The following is a 6,727-nucleotide window of genomic DNA, read 5'->3' as shown; positions in this document are numbered from 1 at the left end:
TCTTCCATGTTTTTATAGTAATGGAGAGATGATGTAGAGCTTAAAAAAAAATGAGCTGAACAGATGAGCTAACCTGGTATCGCACCAATAGTGTTTTTGACTATTTCCAAAAGGGATAGAGCAAAAGTCGAGCAGCAGTGAAGATGCACACAAGCAGTACCAAAAGTAGCATCAAGCGCATTCAAAAAGCCAACCATATTGCAAAACAGTAGTATTTACTGGCAATAAATCGAGAAATAGTAGTTGGTTAACATGTCTATAGATAGAAGAAAAACACACAAGTTTTTGAGCAGGTAGTCATTTAAGTATGAAAGTAATGTTGTAAATTCTAGCTACACACAAATTACAAAGGTACACAGAGAAACATCCACCGAAGCTTAGAAGCAATATGAAATTTTGCTAAGTTCCCCAACGGTAATTATAATTGGAGATAACTATATCCTTGAGTATACTAAATTAAAAATGTGTTTCTGTGATATTTAAGCTCATGCTGACTTACAGCAGAGAGGAAGAGAAGCGGCGACCAACCAACAAACGAAAGGATTTCAATACCTTTTAGTCTCTTTTCAGGGACTTCAATCGCATGCTCTATTTCTGATCGGAAGTATTGTCTTTCCTGGATGTGGTTCCTTCCTTCATGGCAAGTTGGTGAAGCTTGCGTTTGCTGCTTTATGTAGAGCCCATACCAGTTGTTGACAACGGTGAATTGTTTATTCTCTCTTTGTCCCTGAGTGACAAAATAAACAACTTTCCTGGAACGGTATCTTGATTTCTCGCAAATGATCTCTTCATTTGGATATTGAATGTGATGCCCATAAGTTTGTTTCGCACATTTATCAGGGGCAAACTTTGCTTCTGGAAGAGTAAAATTGCTAGTTATCCATCACAAATAAGAGGCAGTGCAACAAACAAATAAAGCATGAAATGTACATGATCTTACAACACAGCAAGGGATGTAGAATACAAAAAGATCACACAAGCTAATGCAGAAAATATGTTTCAGTAAGTAGACAACAATCAGTTTTATGTTTTTAAGGCAGTAAATTAAGATAGGGCTTGATTAAAGAAAAGGATCTATATAGGTGACAACAATTAGTTGGGATATGTGTTAACAGTGTTAGTCATGTTAGTACGTTTGCTTTCAGAGCTATGCATTTTAGGTGTCTTTTATCCCTTATAGAGTTGTTTATGATGAACTTAAATGTAGAAACATGGTCAACAAGGATTCACATAGTCAACCCCGGCTTGTTTGGGGCTGAAGCTTTATTGTTATTGCACTCGTTATCACATCATAATCTCATTCCACAATTCTTGGTGCTTACACCAAAGCCACATAAGTTCTTAAATTGACAGTCTACTAAGGCTCCTTTTAGAACACTGCATGTTAATGCCTTTAAGTTTATAGCAAATGACAGTTACATATCCCTGATAATAGAGAGCTTTGTTAAGTGTACATACATATAGATCTTAACTTTCATGGTCTAGTGGAATTAAGCACCATATCAATTAGTAAGGTGCACAGTACTACCCTATACTACAATCATCTCCTCGGGATAGAGGAAAAAACTTATCAAGTGATAACAGGAGTAGGTATGATGGACAAACATGGCAGTCAGTATAAAGACAGGCAAGTGACATAAGCTAAAATGAATATCCCTGAGTTGAGTCGCTGTTTTGGAAAAACTAAGGGAAAAAAGGAATTGCATAATATATTTTTTTAAAGTGAGGAATAATACGTACCTTGGCACAGCGTATGTCGTAAATTTCCTCTGGAGTGAGAGACAGCAGTTCTTCTCCAGTTTTATCCGAAATAATTGTTGTTGTAGACCCAGTGTTGTCGGTGATAGTGACTTCAAATTGGCATCTGGTATAATGCAAAACAACTGATCAGATAGAGAAATAAATGGATAGTTTTACATTGTAAATAGTAGTTTGATAGAATACTGTGCAAATACCTCGGTGTAAGATGTGTTGTTTGATGGCAAGTTGTGCAGTAAAAAACTCTTTGAGAAAAATGCCTTGGGAACAGTTTTTTACAGCTAGAGCAGGCTAAGATGCAGAATCGTTGATCCTCATTGTGTAGTGACAATCCAGCTTCCACGTAGAATATTTGACCCTTAAAAAGTTGAAGAATGCACTATATAAAACTACTGATATGTAGCATATGTTACATTAGAGCGTGTAGAGCGACGATTATTGACAAGCAGTTATATTTTAACCTAAAGTAAGCAAGAATTGTCATAACCTGGCAATGAAGTTCATAAAGTGGGTTAATACCGAGGTTAAAGTTTTAATAGCGATAATATGGAAGATTAGAGAGGATTTGGGGTGGTTTTTAGCTGAAAAATAAGGGGGTAGCCCCTTTATATAACGGTCCAGGTTCTGCCTGGACCGACTTAAAAATTGCTTAGCGCTTGCGCTGCCACGTGGCGCGTTCGTGCTGAGTTGCAGGGTCTTGCCCTACACGTTCGCGCAGGGTTAATTTCCTGCTTGATAGCCGATCTTAAAACGCGCATAACGTGTGATTCCGATATCATATGAGAGCCCACGACCTATGGTTGGAAAAATATTTCAATTATCTACAACTTTCATTCTTGGTATTTTTCCAAATTCAAAACTTATAATGGCGCTTTGGCCTCTTCAAGTCAGATCGTCCGAAAACATCTCCTTAAATCATCTTTTGGAGGGCTTATGCCCATATTTGGCTTAAGGGTCCTTCTTAAGACTTGCTCAACTTCCTATATACAATCCACACATGTCTACAGACCTCTAAGAGTATAATAGTGAAATATGACGGGACAGGGCCCCGCAGTACCCCTGGATATGCATAAGTCTATATCAAAGGATCTGTACCAAAATGACTTAGGCTCCGGAACAATAGAGCCTCCAAATAGCTGAGCAGAAGTCCTAGGCTGGAGGATAACCAAACTGAGTGTCTGTACCTGCGGGCATGAAACGCAGCCCCCGAAGAAAGGGGGTCAGTACGAAAAATGTACTAAATATATAAAGCATGAAGTACAATAAAGAAGATCATGACTGAACAAAAGATGACAGGAGAAAAATATGATAATCAAAGATACCAATGCACCTGTGCCTTATGAGACGAGAGTCATGCATATCTACATAGTATACCGTACCCGGCCCATTATGGGACTCGGTGAATGAAGTCATATACATATATACCGTACCCGGCCCTCTAGTGAGGGTCTCGGTGAGATAATCATACATATATATATATATATATATATATACCGTACCCGGCCCTCTAGTGAGGGACTCGGGGAACAATGCAATGAAACTGTGCACGAATACATACCCGGCCCGGGACTCGGTGAAATGATGTAATAACGTTATGCACGAATAGAATATCAGGAGCAACCATATACAAATTAAATCATCATCTGAGACTCAATAGAATAATTAGAATGAGCCAACACTGGAGAATCAAAGACAACTATCATGTCAAGTATCACTGAGGACTAGAATTCATTGGAACTATGTACGTTCATCGTCCGCTTATTTTATGTAACTCATGCCAAAAAAAGAAGGAAAAGATAGCTTTACATACCTTGAAGCGAGTCTATTCGTCCAAAATCTACTGCCCAGGTTTGTAATCTATAACAAGGCAATAATTACGCCACAATTAGATGAAAGTCATTCTTTACTACTCATTGCAAGCTAACAAACAATCTAACGAAAATCCGGAAACATTTCCCTTATTTTTCTTACTCCGTCCCAACTCACCAACAACCCAAAATAATCACAACAATATCAACAACACACACAGCCACGAAAATCATACCAAACAACCCCCAAAATATCATCACAAAACAGCCACGAAAATCATACCAAACAGCCCCCAAAATATCATCACAAAACAGCCACGAAAATTATACCAAACAACCCCAAAATATCATCACAAAACAGCTACGAAAATTATACCAAACAGCCCCAAAATATCATCACAAAACAGCTACGAAAATTATACCAAACAGCCCCAAACTTACAATAACATCTAAGTCCGTATATCGCTTGTATATCAACGTTTCCTTCACGTATACACCATGTTAAACCTTTAATCCAACTTAATAACATGAGTAGGAGGTTGAACTTACCTTTAACAATCAGAATCTTCAAGAATCTAGTTCCTCTTTCCAGCTGCTTGCTTAACAACACAAAGAGAACGTAGGCTACAACTTCTCTTTAACTAATCTCATGTCAAGGGGCAAGGATTTAGTTTATATGATGGCTCAATTAGAAAGGGGGTTTGGGAGAGAGCATAAGGGTTCTTGGATCTGTTTTAGGTCGTGTGAAGTGATATAGGGCAAAGTGTTGACTTATATATTAAGTTTGATGGGCCTCATGGGCCGAAATATGAATGTTTGGGTCGGGTCTAAACTTGCTGCCCCGCCAGCCCAACTTGCATCGTCCATAACTCCTTATCCCGATATCATTTTGATGAGCGGTTTGTTGCGTTGGAAACTAGACTCGATGAACTTCATTTTAGGCTTTTGAAACACTTAAAACTCCTCATATACTAGGAGATATGCCTCCAACAATATGGGCTAAAAATCTGGTCATAGATTTTACTGAAGTTGTTTCGATTCATTTCGTTTAGATTCGTTTAACTTCTAATCCTCTCCCAACCCTCATGTAACCTCTTATACATACATATACGTACTCATATACATCCATAACAATCCATACACGCGTCTCGAAGGGTCCGAAGAATCACAATAACCTTAAACATAACTAAAGAACTCACAAAGCTTCGACAAAACTCCAATCGCATAAGTATATTCATATCTTTAGTCCATCTTCTATATCATTACTAATAATATTAAATACTCTAAAAGGGCACTCACATTACCTTGTATACGTACTCATAACATGATTTCAAATCCTTTAGGTTACCATGTCACCTTGGGATACTTAAGGCAACCATATATATAACGATATTCCTACTGACTCGATTAACTTTCCTTAAACTTTCTTGACTCATTCATTCTTGTCTTGAGTCAAGAAGCACGGAATCTTACGGGGTGAACCTTACTTCAATGGAACCCAATCACCTCTTCAGGGGAGAATAAGCCATATTTTCTTTTGGTTATCAACAAAGCAATGCTGACCATACTCTCTTTATAAGACATCACAAGGGTAAGATCACTCTTTTAATAGTTTATGTTGATGATATAGTGATGACAAAGAAGATATGGGTCAGCTAAAGAAGCTTTTGGCTCACGAGTTTGATATCAAGGATCTAGGGAAGCTGCAATATTTCTTAGGAATTGAAGTGGCTAGATCAGGAAAAGGAATCTTCATTTCTCAGAGGAAATATATTCTAGATCTCTTGGAAGAAACTGGTATGTTGGGTTGTAAACCAATAGGAACACCAATTGAGAGCAACCACAAGCTACAACCAGGGATAAGAGAGTCGGTTGATAAACAAAGATATCAGAGATTGGTTGGAAGACTCATTTATCTTTCACACACTAGACCTGACATAGCATATGCAGTTGGTAAGCCAATTCATGCATAATCCTCGTGATTCTCACATGCAGGCTGTCTTTTGCATTTTGCGATATTTGAAATCTGCTCCTGGGAAAGGTCTTCTTTTCACCAAACATGGTCACCTCCATATAAAAGCTTTTACAGATGCTGATTGGGCTGGATCTCTAGATGATATGAGGTCTACAACTGGTTATTGCACACTTGTAGGAGGGAACTTAGTCACTTGGAGAAGCAAGAAGCAAAGTATAGTTGCTAGATCAACTACTGAAGCAGAGTATAAAGCTATGGCTCAGGGTGTCTGTGAACTTCTGTGGCTGTGAAAGCTACTAGAAGAACTGAAAATGCCTGGAGATAATAAATTATCCTTGTACTGTGACAACAAGGAAACCATCAGTATAGCCCATAATCCAGTACAACATGATCGGACAAAACACATTGAAATTGATCGACACTTCATCAAGGAAAAGTTAACTGATGATACCTTGAGCCTGTTCCATGTGACATCCAGCAAGCAGCTAGTTGATGTTTTCACTAAAGGGCTTAGCAGAAGAACCTATCACAACTTAGTTTGCAAGTTGGGCATGCGTGATATCTATGCACCAACTTGAGGGGGAGTGTTGACAAATCTGATTCTATTAAGATTGGATCAGATTCTGATATGATTTTGATATGATCAGATTCTAAATCATAATTAGACAGATAATATAGTTTCCATTATTATAGAGATTTTATCTTGTTTCTTTAATTGTATATTTCCTAGTTAGGCTTCAGTTTTATGTATAAATACCTCTGTGAATGGTTGTATAGACACACTTGAGAATTAATAAAATCTCTCTTCTCAAAGTCTTCAAATGCATATACGTCCCGGGAAAAAATCGATAATATACCTGTAACCACATTCGGTGACGCCTCCTGATCTTGCCTACTAGCCAAAGCATATATGCGGTTGGAGGGACCGCTAGAATTGGAAGCTCCGCAACGACCTCTACCACGGCCTGCTGATGTCTAAATACCCTACTATGTGGGGCGCATAACTACAGAAAAAGATGAACCAACAACCGATTCAGTAGGCCGAGCCATACCATCTATACCACCTCCATAAGGACACTCTCTCATCACATGGCCTTGACGACCGCAAGAAAAACAAGCACCTGTAGTAAGACGGCATTCCCCAAAATGGGGCCTACCACACCAAGAACACCGAGGCAAAGGTGGC

General features: G+C 38.5%; 1 long non-coding RNA gene across 3 annotated transcripts; it reads right to left on the bottom strand.

Moving 5' to 3' along the window:
* Nucleotides 1–285: 285 nt before the first annotated feature.
* Nucleotides 286–6,519, bottom strand: LOC132627086 (uncharacterized). 3 transcript variants are annotated; one of them, XR_009577776.1, is made up of 5 exons: nt 4,116–4,170; nt 3,569–3,615; nt 1,956–2,116; nt 1,741–1,864; nt 286–855 (listed from the first exon to the last, which is right to left on the bottom strand). It is a non-coding gene; the product is annotated as an uncharacterized LOC132627086 (long non-coding RNA). The 3 variants fall into 3 exon arrangements; XR_009577777.1 differs by lacking the exons at nt 3,569–3,615; nt 4,116–4,170 and adding an exon at nt 6,299–6,519; XR_009577775.1 differs by lacking the exon at nt 4,116–4,170 and having other exon boundaries at nt 3,569–4,078.
* Nucleotides 6,520–6,727: the final 208 nt, after the last annotated feature.

Source organism: Lycium barbarum, chromosome 2, assembly GCF_019175385.1.
Source record: "Lycium barbarum isolate Lr01 chromosome 2, ASM1917538v2, whole genome shotgun sequence".
NCBI lineage: Eukaryota > Viridiplantae > Streptophyta > Magnoliopsida > Solanales > Solanaceae > Lycium > Lycium barbarum.
Note: the sequence above shows the minus strand (reverse complement) of the source record. Positions and strands in the feature narration are given on the sequence as shown.